General features: G+C 36.9%; 1 pseudogene; it reads right to left on the minus strand.

The window, feature by feature from the left end:
• Positions 1-477: 477 nt before the first annotated feature.
• LOC131148140 (protein TIC 100-like) lies at positions 478-21332 on the minus strand (annotated as a pseudogene).
• Positions 21333-21576: the final 244 nt, after the last annotated feature.

Below are 21576 nucleotides of genomic sequence, written 5' to 3' on the forward strand. Positions count from 1 at the left end.
GAGACACGTGGCGTGCGACGAATCCAATAGGGAGTTCGTCGACGAAACCAGAGGATTCGTCGACGAACCCTGCCTTTTCCTCATTTAAATTTTCCTTTTCTTCTCCTTTCTTTTATTATTTAAATAATATAATTTTTCAGGTCTTTTTACAGATATTATATTCATCTCTTTTTCATACTTTGTTTTTGTTATATATATAATGCAATAATAATAATAATAATAATAATAATAATAATAATCAACCATGATTTAAGCTACAGCACATATAGATTTACCATACTTTTCAGGAAGAAGCTGAATTTGAACATAAGGACTTATTTGAGATTGTTCAGGAACGGACAATGTTAATAATAATAATAATAATAATAATTTTCGGACAAAATAGGTGTCTACCATGTTTCCAAATCAAATGAGCTGATTTTCACATCGAAGTTTGACTCCAGCCCGTCTTCAATGCTTGGTCATGAAGACTGGAATTTAACAAAGAATCTCAGGAACTGTAGAACTGACCGTCAAAACAAAGCTAGGAGCGAATGACAATGAAGATGTGGCGAAAGGCAAATTCCCAGGCTTTTTCCCATTCTGATCCTTTTTTTGGTCTGTGTCTTCGCCAACAGACCCAAAGCTCGATGGTGCGACATCGTCATCTTCATCTTCCTCTTCCCCCTTTTCTTCTTCTTGCTCTTGAAATGAAGTTTTTTCATCTATCTTGGCCAGTTCGTAAGTAAAAATACTTTCATCACCCACCAAACCCATTTCCATTTTCTTCTCTTTCTCTTTCTGTTTCATTTTCAATTCCTCTTCCAAGTCTTGCATGGCCTACTCCAGACACAGTTCTGCCTCCACTAATTTAAGCTCTTTATCTATCACCCTTGTCTTCATCTCACTAGCTTTCTTTTTCTCCTCAGCCCATTTCTGTATTTTTTAACATTGGTTTGGATACATTCTCCACTGCTTTTATCAAACGCTTCCATATGTTCTCCTTCGCCACAATTCCACCTCGTCCATAGAATTCATCAAACCAGAGGGGGAGGAACTGAACCTTCTCTGGGTCCACATCTTCACCATCTTTCAGATGTGGCTGCCAAAATAACCGAACCCCATGCTTCTCATCCTCAAATATAATTAATTATCCGTCCAGCTGGGGGCGTGTAGAATGAGGGGATCTTCAGTATATATGTGCTTTGATGTATCTTCAGGATCAGGCTCTGCTTCCTTGTTAATGAGGACAAATTCTGGGGTCTCATCTGATGAAACAATATTATATAAATCAAGTGAAAAAAAAAAAAAATCCACTAAAAAGGACCTGGACACAGCCAACACCAGATTTAAGGTAAAAAAAAATGTGGAGAGTAACAAAAGAGCATGACAGGTGAAACCAGAATAGAGAAAATATTAAATGCCAAACAACTTAATTGTTCAAGTGAAAATGATTGGTATACTTCGCCTTTTCAGTGTTTCTTTTGCTCCAAAAGCTGCTAGTGGCTCTTGACGAGTATGTGCCAAGACATGAACAAAACATCTTAAACCGCCTGCTACCTTGTTTAGGTGACGAAAGATTGGGGCAGGGTCTGGAAGATCTAAGTTAAATCTTATCACAAAAGAACATCTAAATAGTGTCGGAGGAGTTCATTGGCAGACTTGATACACATACGTAAGCACCAACTTGATCCAAAAATTTAAACCTATTGAATTTTGAGCGTAACCGTATACATAAGCACCAATCATCCACTCAATTTTTTCAATGTGGACAAACTTATAAGTGAAATTCTCAACAATCACCCTCACTTTTGAGTTCTAATTGCCCTCCCTTGAATGAAAACTGTCTCCTTTATGGGAGTAAACTCAATTCTCCGATAGTTGCTCAAGTGGGCCTTACCACTGCGTCTTATGTGCCTTGGATTGCATTCTACGTGCGTTTGAACCAATTCTACCTCCCACGTCTTAACCCTATTCGGATCCATCTTCCATGCTTAGATGATCTTTATTGACCTTGGTGACACACTTGGTCCTCCAACTGTTAACACGTCAGAAGAATTAGTCTCATACCTCGACTTTTTCTATAATATCGCTCACCCAGAATTACGAACCTTTAGTTCTGATACCACTTGTTAACACCGGAAGTGTCCATGGGTAAACTTAATACACATAGGTGAGCACTAACTTGATGCAAAAACATAAGCCTATTGGGTTTTAAACCCAATCATGTATATAAGCACCCATCATCTACTCACTTTTTTCTTTATGAGACAAACTCACAAGAAGAATTCTCAACATAAGCAAGCATGTTTATAGTCACAAAAAGATGAGAGGAAAAAAGGAACATATTTCCTTTAAATTGTCAACCATAATAATAATAATCACAATCATAATAATCATAATAATAATAATAAATTAAGAGAGAAAACATAAGAAGATATTTTTCTTTCTAGATCTGCTTTTGTAATTGAAGATGATATTGCTTGTTCCTTGCTGACGGAGGGAAGAGCAGATACTCGAAATGTTAACAAAATTTGAACTCAGAAGGCTAGCAAGATTCAAATTTCTCTTTTTATCCTCCATTTCGGCTACAACGCAACGGAGGGAAAAGGTCTCTTCCAGTTATTGGAGACATGGCACATGCACCCGCTGGGTGTGGGGAGTTTTTGGAGCACTGACCATGGTTCTGTGTTTATATGTTTACAGCAGCACCATAAATTCAGACACTGATAAACTCAACAAGCAGCAAAACATGAATGAAAACCAAGGTAACATTCATTGGCACGGAATAAATATGGTTCATCTTGCATTACAGAAAACTGTGTCAAGAATTTTATTCATCTGTTCAAGCATTTTTTACACCTTCTAGTTCTTTCAGGAAACTAAACCAAGTTTAAATCCTGGTGCAAGGGAAACACAGAAAAGGTCAAGTGATGTTGTGCGTCAAGGTAACCGTCCAACCATAACATTTTATGATAGAACATTCAAAGTTCCAATCATATCATTAAACTGGCAAGAGCAGACCCCTACATGAGTAAAAAAGACGAGATCATTAATACCTTTTGACCACTAGTGTTCAAGTTCTGCAGGCATGGGTAGTCTTAGAGGAGCTCTATAGAAGGAGTTCAACCACATTTCCCTTTCCTATCCTCCTCATGCACATATGTTTTCCAATAATCAGGGACCTGCCATTTGTGCAAATTCATTTCTCATTCCTTGCATCCTCTAATAATTCAATAAGAGTCCAAATGAAATTTAACTTACTTCGTAAAACTGGTTTATAAAGCCTGGTGCCATCCACACGTCATCCTCCTCATATAAATAGGGATGTTGAGGATCATTATATAGTCCCTTTTCTTCTCTAACCACTACATAAGCAAAGCAAATGAAGCATCAAAAAGAAAACCATCAGGATCATAGATATATCTACATTTAACCATCAGGAACATAGATATATCTACATTTTTAAAATTTACAAATCTCCAATTGATTCAAATGGAAAATAAATCATGAGGGAAAAAATGTTAGGAACCTATGAGCATCCAAATCAAAGTGACACCAAAGATTTAACGTGATTCAGTAAATATTAACCTACGTCCACGGAGCACACACCAAATATTCACTATCTCACCGGAAAAAATTACAATTCTCTCTCTCTCTCTCTCTCTCTCTCTCTCCCTATCTTCCTCCCTTCTTCTCTCTGCTCTCTATGAGCTTCTCGCTATTGTACATTTCTTGTATTCTCAGCCCTCTATTTATAGGGCTCACTATTTAATCACAATTAAACATAAATGGGAAGTTACAATGGAGAGATAAATTGCACTAATTTCAACGCATTTTCCAACTCAGCTCCACGAATGGACCGCATCTCCAACTCAACTCCAGCTCCTGGCTGTCTTCTGGCTCCAGCTCTAACAATCTCTCACATGGAGACAGAGAAGCCTCCTTAACCAGTATCATCAATAAATGATGTACTCAAAATATGTCTTTAGGCATGAAGACCAATTGAAATTGAATACAACTTCAGCTTCTCTGTAGTTACCATCTTCCTATCTGCTCGATTCCTGTGGACTAATCTGATGGCTATCATCTTCACAATTGGTGCAAGGATGCCCGTGTAGTCAATCTATTCCTTTTGCTCAAAGTTTTTGACTATCAACCGAGACTTGTACCTTCTGGAGCTATCATGCTCATCTTCGATTCTGTACACCCACTTGTTGTGAAGGCCTTTGGGCAACTCAGTTAGTTCCCACTTTCTATTGGTGGTGAGGGACTACATCTCATCCTTCGTCACAAGCTCTCACTTGCTTGTATCTGCCACCTGATATGCTTCATCATAGCTGAAATTATGAATAGCGTACTAAGAGGGGTGGTGAATTGACTTTTAAAACTTTCTTTTAGTTTTTTTTAAAAATCCTTAACTTCTTTATTTCTTTTAACAAATTCTTTAACTTGTTTGTTTAATTTCACCAATCACACAACAACTTAATCTCTTTAATCAACCACACAGCTAATAAAACATTCAAACAATTAATCACAATCTCCACACCAACACAACCACACTTTATTTATCAAATATAAGTTTACTGCAGCATTATTAAATTGATGAAATCATTCAAGATTTAGCACTCTTGGAATACAAATACTATCCAATCAATCTCAAGCTTTTCTACCATCCAATCACAATATACCTTTTGTTATCAGCCCAGGATATGAAATTGTAAGCCCTAAATATATGGTTTTACTTCTTCAATATGATGTGCAATATAACATTCAATCAACACAATATCTACACTCTTCTCAATATTTAGAACTCAACTAAAATCTTGGTAAATTTATCTTTGGGATGTTAACCAAGTAACGTACTCCCGAATGGTTTCCACAAAATATGGTGTAATCAACGTACTCCCTTTCGGTTTCCGCAACCCAAATCAAAATTAAACCTTAAGTTTGTTTGATTTCCAAATATATGTAGTTTATATGATTTGCAAATTTAAATCATCCACGCAATTTAAATATGCACTCATAATAAAGAGTAAGGGAAAGAGAGAGTGAGAAGGGGATTTTTACGAGGTTCGGCTTATACCCAGCCTACGTCCTCGCCCTTGGCAAACCATCAAAGGATTCACTAAATCTGTTCCGTTGACAGGTGGAACAAAACCTTTACAAGCGATACCCTACGCTCAAACACTCCTTCACTAGGCTAGAGCCCGCCTCTCCAAACAATGTCCCCTCGTTCGGTCACTCCTTTAGGCAAGAGCCCGCCTCTCTAAGAAAAAATTCCTTGCTTAGCCAATGATCCAAACAACCTTTGGAATCGTCAATCTACAAGAAAAATAAAAAAAATAGCTATGTACAAGAAACACACTCTAGAAAGAGCAAGTTAGTACAATTTCAGCACTATATACTTCAATGTAAAATATTAATAAGAAATAGAATGAAGTTCAAGTGTAGAATTCACCAATATCCTTACTAGATGAGGATTAGCAGTAGGAATTCAGAGGAGGAAGGATTAGCACTTCATAATATCCTAGCAAAAGAATTTTGCAATGAGTGAGCAAGAGAGCTTTTGAATAACAAGAGTGCTTTTAGCTTTACAAACATATTTTTCAATTCTTGGATGTATTTTGATTTTCAAAACCATATATTTATAGGCTTTCAAATTTGTTTCCATGTTGCAAAAGTTTCCTTTAAGTGTTTCCCAAAATTTTAGAAAGTTTAGAACTCAAATGGCTATATTTTAAAATATTAGAATTTAAAAAATTTGCCCATTGAACAGCGTTCAGACGTCTAAAGTCACGAGTTTAGATGTCTGTATAACTTTAAATTAGGTGTTCTTGGTGTCAAAAGAAAGTTAAGAGAAAATCCTAGAACTTTCATGTTGACCACGTTTTAAAATAATGAGATAGAGAAAAATTCACCTTAATGAGCTTATATAAAAACTGACAGCAATTGGAAAAACTCTTTTTGATGTTTTTCATTCCAAAAATGATTCTAACCTTTTTAAAATAATTTTTGACTTTATAAAAATATTTTTCAGATATTTTAAAGGTATTTAGGTCCAAAAAGTTAACCTAAGAGCTTCAAAATATTTCAAACGATATTTTAAACATAAAAACACTTACATGAGACTTCTAAGACATTAACATTCTAAACCTCAAGTCTTCATGCTTGCTTTGGCCATTTCTTGGTCTTTAAGCTTCAATATTCTTTGAGTTCTCTCACTTTACTTTTCTTTGACTCTTTTGACTTTAAACATTTCTTGGCATGCATGACCTCATATTCTTCAAGATTTAATATATCATCTTTAAATCCATGCTCTCCCCATTTTAAGCTTCATTTGATCATTGTAAGCACTTTGACCGTGTTTTCTCATATGCGAGCCCTGAAATAACATTACTCACACAAATATATTAAATTTCACTTGTTTGTTAGCATCAAAACACGATAACAAGATTTTAAATCTTGTAAGGCCAATAATCTCCCCCTTTTTGACGATGACAAATAAGGAGTAAAAATGTAAGTAAGCCTTAAAAAGGCTCCCCCTTTCAATATGCTTCATATTAATAAAATCAATATTAATTTCATCAATTATGCTTATCAATACTTAAATACTTCTTTCGAATAGATATAACGTTCATGCTCAATTATGTTCAATTTTTGCTTCACAACTTCTCCCCCTTTGGGCATCAATCAAAAAGAAAAAGAAATGATTTAAATTCAAATACAAATCATTTCAAGCATATCAATAACCATGTATTCCAAACATATGTACACACACAAGTTATTGTTTTTCAATATAGCATGTGTAGTGTGTAACTCACAACATTTATTCAAGATACCAGCTGATATTAATTTGATAGTTTTTATGATACCAATTTAAAATTTAAAATTTAATTCATGATATCAATTGATTAATGATTCATGACACTCCCCCTGAATTCAATACATTCAGTTTTGTTATTCTTTTATCATCCCATGTAAAATATTGAATCATATCATGTATCAAATACCAATATCATGCTAAGATCATTAGTATCACATCATGCTCATAGACATAATTATGCTCATAAATAATTTGACTTTGTGATACCAAGTGAACTTTTAGATTTGATATCTATTGAAAATTTTTTAACATGTGATACAAAAAAAATACTTTATAGATACCAAAGTTTAATATCACATAATGCATAGTTCATGGATACCAATATAACTACTATATCTTTCGTAGCTCATAGATAAAGAGCAGTATGTTTATCCATGTGATTCATTTAAAATCATGCATGTTCAAGAATTATCCTTATATAAAAAATGTATGCTTAAGCTCCATAATCTCATTCTCAATTTTCAACATAGTGAACCATACTTTTCAATATGAATCAAGTCAAGTTAATTCATACACATGTAGCATATAGCATATCAACACATCACATGTAGGCAAGTAAGCATGTAGCATGTAACATCAAGGCGCTTATATAATAAGCTCAGATTTGATATTTTCTTTATATTTTCTTAAGTTAAGCCTTGTAAAAAGTCATCCTATGATTTTGGCCAATAATGTCATTTTCTATTTTATATATGTGTGAAATCATTATTTCATTTTTGGTACCCATATTTTCTTGGGTCCGAAAGATTTCTGAAGGAAGATTTCTTTTATTTTCCATACTTGTTTGGTTTTAACACCTTTCCTCTTAAACGGACATTCAAACTTTATATACCCCTTTTTCTTGCATTGATAGCATATGGTGTTTATGTAGGCATTAGAAGATGTGCAAGTGTAGTCTTTGGATTCTTTCGAGAAATATCCCATGTAAGAATTCTTTTTCTTTTTATTTTCAATTCCATTGAAATCAATGCCTTCTTTATTTAAATACATTCTTTGTAAGCCAATCATCTTATCAAGATTTTCTTTTCCTTTAGTGAAGTTATGAATGATCTTATCTTTATCTTCAATCTGACTCTTGAGATTTTCTATCTCTTTCTTGTTATCAACCTTCTTTTATGATTTCTCTAACTCTAGAGATAATTTTCTTAGTTTATCCTCTAATTCATAAATATACATATCTTTCTCATATACTGTAGAGGATAGGGATCGAATATCTTCTATTATTTGTTCATACTTGCTTTCTAGTTTCTCAATTTTCAAGTTGTTTTCTTTTTCAGCAAGATTTTTGGATTCTAATTCTTTCATTGCTGATTCATACTTATGTTCTAATTGTTTGAGTTTTGAGTCTTTATCTCTTTCGGCATTCTTTAGGAATTCTAACTCATTTATTAAACTTTCATTCTTATTCTTCAATGAGGTGTTTTGTTTATTTGCTTTGATCAGCATCTTATGTACTTTGAATAAATCATTTTGAAGTTCATCATAAGATGGCATACCCTCATCACTTGATTCATCACTACAAGAATTATTTGAAGATTTAGTTGAGGAGTTTTCTTCGTTATCCCATGCGATAAAGCACGTGTAAGCAACCTCTTGGTCACTTATTTCATTCTCCAAACTACTTGTACTATCCCAAGTAGTGGCTTTCATAACCTTCTTGTTTTTCTTTTTAGACTCTTTCTTTAATAGTGGACATTCCGGTTTTAAATGTCTAACTTTATTGAAATTATAGCATTTAGATGTTTTATTCCTTGATTTCTTTTTGCTAACTTCTTCTTCTTCTTATTCGAAGTCTTGATTTCTTCTTTTAAATTTGTTTTTCCCTTTTAGTATCCTTACTAGCTTTTTAGATATGAAGGCTTCTTCATCTTCATCCATTTCACTACTTGAGTTTTCTACTTTAAAGCCTATTTTTTCTTGGGCTTTGGTTTTTCCACTCTTTTCATTCATTGTCATTTCATATGCGAAAAGAGAACCTATAAGCTCATCTAAGGAAGTGTTTTTCAAATTTCTTCCTTCGGTTATGGCAGTGGCTTTTGGTTCCCATACGGTTGGTAGCCCTCTAAGAATTTTTCTTATCATCTCATAAGTAGTGTAAGTTTTTCCAAAGGCATTCAGGGAATTGATTATGTGAGTGAACCTAGTAAACATATTTGTAATTGATTCATCCAAGTTCATCTTAAAGGCTTCATACTCGCTTGTGAGCATATCAACCCTATTATCCCTAACATCCATTGTTCCTTCATATGTTACTTCTAGCTTATCCCATATCTCCTTAGCTGATTTGCAAGCCATTACTTTATTAAATTCATTAGCATCCAAGGCACAATATAAAGCATTCATAGCACTAGCATTAACTTGTAGCATCTTATAGTCTAAGTCGGTCATATCATTTTTCTCTTTGGGAACTTGTTTTCCATCAACTATCTTAGTGGGAATTTTATCACCTTCCATGACAACTTCCCATGCTTTCGAATACATAGTTTGAAGATATATTTGCATTCTCTTTTTTCAGAAGGTATAGTTCAAACCACAAAAGATAGGTGGCCTAATTGAAGATTGTCCCTCTCCAAAGGGAGCTACGCCTGTGTGAGCCATTAGGATCTTTCTATAGTTACTAGTTAAGATTTACTATAACCCTCCCTAATACCAATTGAAATTAGGAATAGCTTCCCAAGAGGAGGGTGAATTGACTTTTAAAACTTTCTTTTAATTTCTTTTAAAAATCCTTAACTTCTTTATTTCTTTTAACCAATTCTTTAACTTGTTTGTTTAATTTCACCAATCATACAACAACTTAATCTCTTTAATTAACCACACAGCTAATAAAACATTCAAACAATTAATCACAATCTTCACACCAACACAACCACACTTTATTTATCAAATATAAGTTCACTGCAGCATTATTAAATTGATGAAATCATTCAAGATTTAGCACTCTTGGAATACAAACACTATCCAATGAATCTCAAGCTTTTATACCATTCAATCACAATATACCTTTTGTTATCAGCCCTGGATATGAAATTGTAAGCCCTGAATATATGGTTTTACTTCTTTAATATGATGTGCAATATAACATTCAATTAACACAATATCTACACTCTTCTCAATATTTAGAACTCAACTAAACTCTTGGTAAATTTATCTTTCGGATGTTAACCAAGTAACGTATTCCCGAATGGTTTCCAAAAGATATGGTGTAATCAATGTACTCCCTTTCGGTTTCCGTAACCCAAATCAAAATTAAACCTTAAGTTTTTTTGATTTCCAAATATATGTAGTTTATATGATTTTCAAATTTAAACCATCCACGCAATTTAAATATGCACTCAAAATAAAGAGTAAGGGAAAGAGAGAGTGAGACGGGGATTTTTATGAGGTTCAACTTATACCCAACCTACGTCCTTGCCCTTGAAAAACCACGAAAGGATTCACTAAACTTGTTCCGTTGATGAGTGGAACAAAACCTTTACAAGCGATACCCCACGCTCAAACAATCCTTCACTAGGCTAGAGCCCGCCTCTCCAAACTATGTCCCCTCGTTCGGTCACTCCTTTAGGCTAGAGCCCGCCCCTCTAAGAAAAAACCCCTTGCTTAGCCAACGATCCAAAAAACCCTTGGAATCGTCAATCTAAAAGAAAAATAAAAAGAATAGTTGTGTACAAGAAACACTCTCTAGAAAGAGCAAGTTAGTACAATTTCAGCACTATATACTTCAATGTAAAATATCAATAAGAAATAGAATGAAGCTCAGGTGTAGAATTCACCAATATCCTTATTAGATGAGGATTAGCAGTAGGAATTTGGAGGAGGAAGGATTAGCACTTTAGAATATCTTAACAAAAAAATTTTGCAATGAGTGAGCAAGAGAGCTTTTGAAGAACAAGAGTGCTTTCAGCTTTACAAATAGATTTTTCAATTCTTGGATGTCTTTTGATTTGAAAAACCATATATTTATAGCCTTTTAAACTTGTTTCCATGTTACAAAGGTTTCATTTAAGTGTTTCCCAAAATTTTAGAAAGTGTAGAGCTCAAACGACTATATTTTAAAATATTAGAATTAAAAAAAATTGTCCACTGAATAGTGTTTATACGTCTGAAGTCACGAATTCAGATGTCTGAACTGTTACTGCCTTCTTTATATTCTATCCAAAAAATATTCAGACGTTTGAACTTAATCTTCAGACATCTGAGGTTGTTCTGTGTGCTGTTCAGTCATCTGAAGTCCTTCCCGTGAACAGTGTTCAGATGTCTGATAGGAGTGACCCTACTTCAGTGTTTGGACCATAACTTTTCTGTATAACTCCAAATTAGGTTTTATTGGTATCAAAAGAAATCTAAGAGAGAATTCTACAACTTTCATGTTGAGCACATTTTAAAATAATGAGTTTTTGATAGAGAAAAATTCACTTTAATGCGGTTGTATAAAAACTGACAGCAATTGGAAAAGTTCTTTTTGATGCTTTTCTTTCCAAAAATGATTCTAACCTTTTTAAAATAATTTTTGACTTTATAAAAATATTTTTCAAATATTTTAAAATATATTTAGGTCCAAAAAGTTAACCTAAGAGCTTCAAAATATTTCAAATGATATTTTAAACATTAAAGCACTTACATGAGACTTCTAAGACATTAACATTCTAAACCTCAAGTCTTCATTCTTGCTTTGGCCCTTTCTTGGTCTTTAAGCTTTAATATTCTTTGAGCTCTCTCACTTTACTTTTCTTTGGCTCTTTTGACTTTAAACATTTATTGGCATGCATGACCTCATATTCTTCAAGGTTTAATATATCATCTTTAAATCCATGTTTTCCGCCTTTTAAGCTTCATTTGATCATTGTAAGCACTTTGACCTTATTTTCTCATATGTGAGCTCTGAAATAACATTACTCACACAAATATGTTAAATTCCACTTATGTGTTAGCATCAAAACACGATAACAAGATTTTAAGTCTTATAAGGCCAACAATAGCATTCGGGCTTTCCTCCATCTGTAGGAAGTAAGTAATCAATATACCTTATGTTTCGTACATGAGACCGAGTAGATCTCCTAAGCTCCAGAGTTGGAGTAGGAGATGGTGGTGCGACGATCTGCTCCATTGGTTCCTCCTCCTGAGGATTCTCGACATTCTTCTTATGTGTCCCGACACATTCTAAGTGAACTAGTTCTAGTCCCTTCTTCTTTGGGGCACGAGTGTTTATTTGGAAACTAACCCTCCTATATTTTCCGACTCTACAATCCTCACACTTGTCAATCTGTACTGAAATAGACATATAGGCATTGGAGGTTAGAAAAAGTGCTCCAATTTTCTTACCTCGTGCAATCGTTAGTACACCCTTTGAAACTTTCCATTCATCGCTAATGAATTTCGTCGTGTATCCCTCATCTGCCAGCTAACCAACTGAGATCAAATTCTTTCTCAAGTCTGGAATATACCTGACATCCTTCAGCTTTCACACTGACCCGTTTATATTGATCTTCACAACTCCCTTACCGGTTACGTCGCAAGGTTGATTGTTGCCAAGGTACACCTTATCAAAATTACCTAGTATGTACTTTATGCAATCTCTATAGCATGTGGCATGAAATGAGGCTCCGAAGTCTAAAACCCAAGACTCCTGCTTGCTCTCCAAAGAGTAGATCAACATCTCATCATTTTCGGAAGCAATATTTGCTTCTATCTTTGCCCTTGTCTCGAATTCTTTCTTCTGACTTCTGCACTGGTTCTTGTAATGAACAGTCTTTCCATAGTTCCAACACTCAATAACTTTTGTGCTCTAGGAACCTGTGTCCTGAGTACCTCTGGGATTTCTGAATTTAGATCGCCTGGGCCTAGATCTGCCATGGTTGTTTAATCATCCATGCCTATTTCCTATACCTCGACTCTCCATGTTCAAGGCTAAACTCAAAGTGGAGCTATGGTTCGACTGCATTCTTATTTCCTCCGTTAAAATCATGTTGACGAACTCATCATATACAAGCTTCGATTTTCTTGTAGAGCTACTGATCGTAGTAATGACACCATTCCAAGTTTCAGGCAACTGACTGAGAATTAATAAGGCTCGAATCTCATTATCAAATTTTATCCTCACTGAGGCGAGTTGATTAGACAACTCATTGAAGTTATTCAAATGCTTGCTGAAACTTTCATCTACAGACATGCTCATCGTAAATAGTCTTTTCATGAGATGTACCTTATTTGCAGCTAAAAGCAGTTCATACGCATTAGAGAGTGTATCCATCAGAGACTTGGTGGATGTCATATACTTGATATTGAACGCCACATATTTCAACAACGTCATTCAGATGGCTCTGAGGGCTTTTCGATCAAGCAACTCCCAATCATCCTCGTTCATGGATGTTGGCTTACCCTTTAATGGTAAGTGCAATTCCATCCCAAATAAATAATCTTCTATCTACATCTTCTAGAAACCGAAATTGTTTCCATTGAACATTTCGATTTTTGAGCTCTTTTCATTTGACATCTCGATTCACTGATTTAAAGATAGAATTGGCTTAAATGGATAGCATGGTTGGATCTGCAATGATCAAAAACCCTAGAAATGATTCAAGTTGGTCTTAAAACGGACCCAAAACGACTCCGAAAAACTCAGTCAAAGTTTGGTCAAACCTCGTCAAACTTAGTCAACTATGCTGACGTGGCAGTTGACATGGCACTTGCTAATGTGGCGGTGGGACCCACCTGCTGACGTGGGCACCTCTAACTAACGTGGCACCCTGGCTGACGTGGTACCCTCTCGTTAACGTGGGTCGGGTGACGTGGCATCTGACTCAGCGGCGCTGACGTGGTCGATTCTAAGATGGCGGGTCAGATCCGAGTCAGGGACCAAATCTCAGGTCAACCCGGTATAAGTTTGTATCTTGGTCGGGTCAGGTTACCAGCGGGTCGGGTCGAGGCTGTCCGGTCGAGGCAGACACGTGCAATGCATGCTGTGCATATGGAGCTGGTCACCGGCGCATGGCGAGGCGTCTTGCTTCAGCAAGGCGCGTGAGGGTGCGTGAGGCCTTGTCTGAACTCTGTTCGTGCTCGGGTTTACACAGTTCTCTTCGTATCGGCAAGCTATATGCGATGGTGGCCTCAAAACATAGTTTTGATTCACTAGAGACAGCTCTAATTTCGGGATCACTTCCGATTAGGCTTTTCTGGTCCAACCGGACTCTGATACCACTTGTTAGGAACCTGTGAGCATCCTGATCAAAGTGACACCAAAGATTTAACGTGATTCGGTCAATATCGACCTATGTCCATGGAGCACACACCAAATATTCATTATCTCGCCGGAAAAAATTACAATTCTCTCTCTCTCCCTCTCTTCCTCCCTTCTTCCTCTCTACCCTCTCTGAGCTTCTCACTATTGTACATTTCTTCTATTTTTAGCCCTCTATTTATAGGGCTGACTATTTAATCACAATTAAACATAAATGGGAAGTTACAATGGAGAGATAAATTGCACTAATTTCAACGCGTTTTCCAACTCAGCTCCATGAATGGACTGCGTCTCTAACTCAGCTCCAGCTCCAGCTCCTGGCCATTTTCTGGCTCCAGCTCTAACATAAAAATGCATCCATACTGCCGAATTAGACATGTATTATAGCTTAGTAAGTTCTAGGCAACTACAATGTACTAAAGGGTTGCAATTAATGAGGTGAATGGAGGTGTATAATGATCCTATTTTCAACAAGCAACCTCCACATAAATAGAAAAAGAAATAATTTTTCTCCAAGTTAAGAACTTATTAAGACAATCATCAATGGTCATCTTTCATAAAGCATTTGAATGCACTAGTCAAAAGCATAATAGGATGACGTCATTGAAACCAATCAATTCCACTTATCCAATATTTAATGATTGGAACTAGAAAATCATAGCCACTCTAGAGATCAATTCAATTCCAAAATGAAATTATAACAAGATTTTAAAACAAAAATGGTTTTTAGAGCAATTCCAAATGAATTTCAAGGTCAATCCAAGCAACAAAACTTTATTTATTTATTTATTTTTAATTCTAATGAACTAAAATTCAGCAGAACACAAATTCCGATATGTCTAACTAAACACAGCCCAAAGTCATTTATCAAAATTCCAAAAATGCCCTTTCAATGCAACTGCAAGTAAAAAAGATGAAGCAATTTAAATGTTATGTATTAGAGAAATATAGTTTCCATCTTAGACAAATATAAACTTTCCATTTTTTCAACTATCTCATGTATATATATACCCTTGTAATCCTTGTCATTAGAGCGAATCAATAGAGAGAATTATTCTTCTCCAATTTTAACATGGTATCAAAGCATTAGGGTTTTTTTTAAACTATTTTTCTTTTTCTTTGCTGCCACCACCACTCAAGCCCTCCATCTATCTGTTTCTGGCAACAACAGACTGCAGTGACGACTATCACCACCCCAAACTCCATTGCTAGTAGTCGATTTGTGAGCTCCTGCCTTCTGGTCGTCTTCTCCGGCGAAGAGCGGCAATGGCGGTCCCCCCTTTCCAACCCTAACGACATCTTTGACACCATTCTCCCACTTAGTTTTCCATACTCTCCGGCGTCGCTCAGTTCATATTCTCTGCCATTAATTGTCTTCATCTATCCCGGTTCCGGCATCAGCAGCATTCATCTTCTTTGGCGCATCTTCGGTGATCGTCTGACTGCTCTCGGTTTGTTCTGGAAGCTCTTTGCCTTCCACATTCGCATACACAAAGTCCTCGGCTGCATCTATGTTTTCCGGCCACCTCTGTTTTCCAACTGTCTCTCTCTGGTTTTTTTTTTTTTTCTAGCCGCTTTGCAGTCCCGGCTTCTCGTTCTTTTTCTCTCTCTCCGGCAATCTCTGCCCTCTCAACTCTCCGGTGTTCCAGCAACTCTCTATCGTGCTCAGTGCTTTCGGCCAGTACATCTCGAGTTGATTCTTCGACGACTTTCTTGATTTACCGGCAGCAGCTGTCTCAGTCTCTCCATCTTTTCCGGCGCCTCGAATGCAAGCAGTAGACGTTGTCTCCTATTCAATTTTGTTCGGTGCTACCGACTCTCAGACACACTAAACCTATCATCTTCAACTTCTAAGTTTCCAACATCTCCGGTGTTCATTGGTTCATCATCTCTCAGTCTTTCGGTTGTTCTCAGTTCTTGGCATCGTCTTCATCCTCTACAACCAGCTACTCTAGTCGTCTTCTCTGACTATCCCATATTAGTTCAGTTGTCTGGCATCATAATCTTCGGTATTATCTCAGTCCGGCGAAGTCTCGTCTCATTTGACTCTCTCAATTTGGCAAAGCAGCAAATCTCTGACCTCTAGCTCTCACTTATCTTTCAGTTACAAGCTCTTACAGAGAATTTTTCAAATCGAAGGTTTATTTTTTGGTTGCTGCAAATATCATATTTGACTCGCTTCAGTGGTTTGAGCCATCTGAACTGATCCGCAGTTATGAAAGCATCTGGTTCTTCAATGGCTGTAAATACTGTCACGGGTTTTTCAACCTCTTTCGAGATTGCTACCTCTGGTCTCACCATCGAACAATACTATCAACTCTTGATCTTTTATTGCTCTTGAACACCAACTCTGCCAATTTTGCTGGTAACCTCGCCTCTTGTCATTCTGCTTCTCTTTCTAACACTGAATGGATTGTTGATTCAGGTGCCTCTGATCATATGACTTCCAATTTGTCTTCTCTTGATAATATTCAGCTTCTCAATTATCAGTCATGCCCCATTAAGCTTCCAAATGGTGACATCGTTTCTATAACACATACCGGCACTATGCGGTTTTCTCCTACTTTCTCTCTTTCTAATGTTCTTTATGTGCCTTCATTCAAATTTAACTTATTATCCGTCAGCAAACTTACCAAGGATCTCAATTGTGTTGCTATATTTTTTCCTACCTTTTGTGTCTTTCAGCACCTATCAACAAGGAGGCTGATTGGAATGTGTGAAGTAAGGAATGAGCTTCACCACTATAAACCTCCCTCTACCTCAGTTTTCCACTCTCAACGTGTTTCTGACACTACTCTTTAGCATCAACGTCTTGGTCACCCTTCTATCTCATGTATTCCGAAAACCTTAAATATTTCTTCTTCTCATCTGCCTTGTGATGTTTGTGCTAGAGCAAAGTACACTCGTTTACCTTTTTCTTTAATTAAAACTAAGAGCACATTTTGTTTTAATCATCTTTATTGTGATATATGGGGTGGTTATCCTACGGCTTCCCTTTCTGGTGCACATTATTTTTTAACAATCGTGGATGACTACTCGCGTACTACATGGGTCTATCTTATGCGCATTAAATATGATACTTTCTCTTGCCTTACGAATTTTTGCGTCATGGTTAAAAATTAATTCAATTGCACTATTAAGCTCGTGCGCACTGATAATGGTAGAGATTTTCTATCCACTTCCCTCAAAACTTTTTTCCATGATCAAGGTATTTTCATGAGCGCACATGTGTGGGTACACCTCAACAAAATGATATTTCGAGTGTAAACATAGCCATCTTCTTAATGTGGCTCGGTGTTTATGTTTTCAAGCTAATCTTCCCATCTCTTTTTGGGGTGAATGCATTCTCACGGCCACTTATTTAATTAACCGCACTCCTTCACCCAGCCTTAATCATAAGTCCCCTTATGAACTTCTTTTTCAGAAACCACCGGTTTATACACACTTGCGAGTGTTTGGGTTCTTGTGCTATGCCCAAACTACTCGTCAACACCGCGATATATTCTCTCCCCGTGCTCTTCAATGTGTTTTCTTAGGTTATCCTGCTTATCATAAGGCTTATCGTTTCTATAATCTTGAAAACAAAAAAAAAAAAAATTCATCTCCCGTGATGTCATTTTTGAAGAAAATGTTTTTCTCTATCCTCTCATCTCTCCCACTCCTACATCATCTCTAGTCCTTCCTTTTCCTATTCCTGATATACATCCTTCCTACATTTTACCTCCTCTACCATCCACACCTAACCCTAACCCCTTATCTCTCCCTCCTTCTCCTTTGGTCTCTTCCTCGACACCTCCACCCTCACCCCCTCCACCAACCTCTTCACAGCCCAAACGGGCTATCATACATCCCTCTTACTTGGCTGATTATATTTGCCCTACTTTACCAAAGTCCTCCACGGCTTCACAAGTTTCAAGATGTTCCTCAGGTACGGTTCATTGTTTCTCCTCTTTTTTATCTTATCATCGTTTCTCTAACCCTCATTTGGATTTTCTTTCTGTCATGTCCCAACATCCCGAACCTACCACATATTCTTAGGTTGTGCTGCACCCATATTGGCGTGATGTCATGGCTTCTGAAATTCAAGCCTTAGAAACCAATAATACATGGGTTCTTCAACACCTTCCTCCTGGATAAAAATTAATTGCCTTCAAAATAAAACTTCGGGCCGATGGATCCATAGAGCGACACAAAGCTCACTTGGTGGCCAAGGGCTATACTTAGGTAGAAGGTTTGGGTTATCATGACACTTTTGCTCTTATTGCTAAACTCGTTACTATTAGGTGTATTCTTGCAGTGGCTGCAACTCGAAATTGGCATCTCCTTCAATTGGACGTCAACAACGTTTTTCTCCATGGTGACCTCGATAAGGATGTCTATATGCTCCCTCCACTAGGTTATTGCAAGCAGAGGGAGACTCTGTTTGTCGTCTTCAGAAATCCCTTTATGGTCTTAAGCAAGCCTCTCGCAATTGGTTCTCTAAATTATCTTCTATTTTACTTGCTGCGGGTTTCACCCAATCTCAGGCCAACCATTCTCTTTTCACCCGTTCTCAGGGTTAGTCGTTTACTCTCATACTTGTCTACGTTGATGACATTCTCATGTTAGGTAATGATCTCTCTGATATTAACACTTTTAAAGTCATGCTTGCTCAGAAATTCAACCTAAAGGATTTTGGCAAATTAAAATATTTCCTTGGCCTCGAAGTTGCTCAGTCTCCCACTAGCTTATTTCTTAATCAATGCAAATATGCTTTTGACATCCTCACTGATAGCGGTCATCTTGGTACTCGTCCTACCCACTTTCCCATGGAACATAATATAAAGCTCAATAATACTGATGGTGATCTTCTCTCCGATCCAAGCTCGTTTCAGCAACTCGTTGTACGTTTGATATATCTCACCATCACTCGTGTTCTGGTCAACATTCTCAGTCAATTTATGCACCAACCTAGACGGCCACATTATGATGCTGCTGTACGTGTTCTTCGATAAGACATCTCTAGGATAGGGCTTATTTTTTCCTATTGCCAACCCTCTTCAAGTCTCAGCCTATTCTGATTCGAATTGGGCTAGTTGTTCCCTCACTCGCCGCTCCACCATTGGTTTTTTCATTCAGCTGGGCATTAGTCTGATTTCCTAGAGCACTAAGAAACAAACTACCGTGTCTCGTTCCTCCGCCGAAGCTGAGTACCGTGCACTTGCTTCCACCACATGTGAACTTATATGGCTCAAAACTCTTTTACATGATCTTGGAGTACCGCATTCCAAGCCTATGCTTTTATATTGTGACAACCAAGCGGCTCTTCACTTACCCAGAATCCGGTTTTTCACGAACGTACAAAACATATAGAAATTGATTGTCACATTGCTCGTGAGAAGTTACGGGCGGGCCTCTTCTTTACAAAGCATATTCCTATCCACAATCAACTTGCCGATATCTTCACCAAAACTTTGGGTCGTGAGCATTTTCAAGTCTTATCACGTAAGTTGGGCATTACAAATCCTCATGCTCCAACTTGAGGGGAAGTATTAGAGAAATATAGTTTTCATCTTAGACAAATATGAACTTTCCATTTTTTCAACTGTCTTATGTATATATATACTCTTATAATCCTTATCATTAGAGCGAATCAATAGAGAGAATTATTCTTCTCCAATTTTAACACTATGTAAAAACACAATAAATTGTGCACAGATCCTGGAAAGCACAATTAACTCTCCATCCCTATATGACATGCAAATGTCCCAATAGCATGCATTAAATGAGAAGCTATGAAATGTTCAGACACCATCTGTATGCCTTTTGAATGAAGACAATATTTCTCCAAAAAAACGCACAACCAAGTTTGCACTATCCTTGCTCCACTGCCTCCACATAGCATCGAATTTCCACTCTTTAAGTAATCAACTCAACTACATTCACAGCAACAGTTTTCCAGTTTCTAAATGGTACATGCTTTGCAACAGCTCACAATTATTTGTTAAGAAAAAAAAAAAAATTAGTTGTTCAGGACAAAAAAGAAACATACTTCCATCAGGCTAGCTTGTTAACAAACATTCGAGCTTTAGCAGCAGCTACATCCGCTATACCTGCATGCAGCTGATACAACATAATGTAAGAGAAACATATTGGCTGACAGGATGTGTTATTGTCAAGAAAAATAAAAAATAAATAAAATATCAATTGAAAAAGAAAAAAAAATTAAACAGAATATATCGGATGACGAAAACTGTAATACAGCTGAAGTATCTTCGTCACAGCCATAAGTATCCTCCTCCAGTAGCTAGCTCTCCGAAATAGAACCTACCCTGCATACAAAATTTGCCAGTAGGTGAAGTTGGACTGGGCAAAGATGTTGAGAGAAGAGTACCAAAAAAGACAGATAATCTACGTCATTGAAATTATCCTCATGTTTAATGCCCATCATCCCTGCTGTCAATGAATAGTTTAATGCAGGCACCATGCATGCCACTCTAATGATTGGAACAGGACTCTGCGTTGTAGGAGAAACAAGTGGTCCCCCACAACTATTTGGCAATGTGTTGAAAGACATGCCAAATGTTAAACTTCAAGGAAGGCCCATAATAGCTAATGATGAGCTGAGCTTGCTCCATCTTACAGTTGACAATGGAACTGGATAGAAGAAAGCACAGTTCTCAAGTAGAAAACTACGGAGAATGTATAGATTTCTTGTTCACAAATAATAAAAACAGTATTAGCTATTCAGATTTAGCCCCTATGAAGATGTGTTATCTATCCTACACATACATATATGATGCGTTCATTGACTTGATACAAGTATACAACACCACAACCATGCATTCTGCCATGCTTCCATTGACCAGCATACCGGTACCGACCTTTTTCCCTGTGATAGATGCAGCATCAACAATGAACCCAAAATAACAAAATGCGGAGAGCCATAATTTCGGAAATAAGAAAAATTGCATGAAACAACATATTTATTGGATCTAAAGAGAGCGGATTAAAAGAGGAAGAATGCATAAGCTAAAAGAACAAAAGAACAAAATTAAGAAAGCAAAATATTAATAGGAAACAGCACTCCGATCACACAGAACATCTTGGAAAGACAAACCCTTGAAACAACCAGCAGCAGCAGCAATTGTGAAGCCAAATACTGAATCATATTCCAAACCAAAAGCCAAAGGCCTTATCCCCTGTGGGTGGCATCCAGGCGAAAGAACCAACCTGAAAGTGCAGATTCATTGCCAAGGGCGAGGAAGATAGGAAAAGGGCCCCACAGGTCTATAACTGCCTATCGCTATAAGTCTTCTTCCCCTTGAAAATACAGGTGTTCCTTTCCAACCAAAAACCTCACAACACAGAATACAGCCCACAACTCAACAGTTTTATCTGTCTTTACTCCTTTCGAGACCAAAAAAAGAAATGGTCGCCATATTCTCCAACTACTCGAGACAAAACCAACTTTCCCAAATAACCCCCAACAAGA

This window comes from Malania oleifera, chromosome 2 (assembly GCF_029873635.1).
Source record: "Malania oleifera isolate guangnan ecotype guangnan chromosome 2, ASM2987363v1, whole genome shotgun sequence".
Lineage (NCBI taxonomy): Eukaryota > Viridiplantae > Streptophyta > Magnoliopsida > Santalales > Ximeniaceae > Malania > Malania oleifera.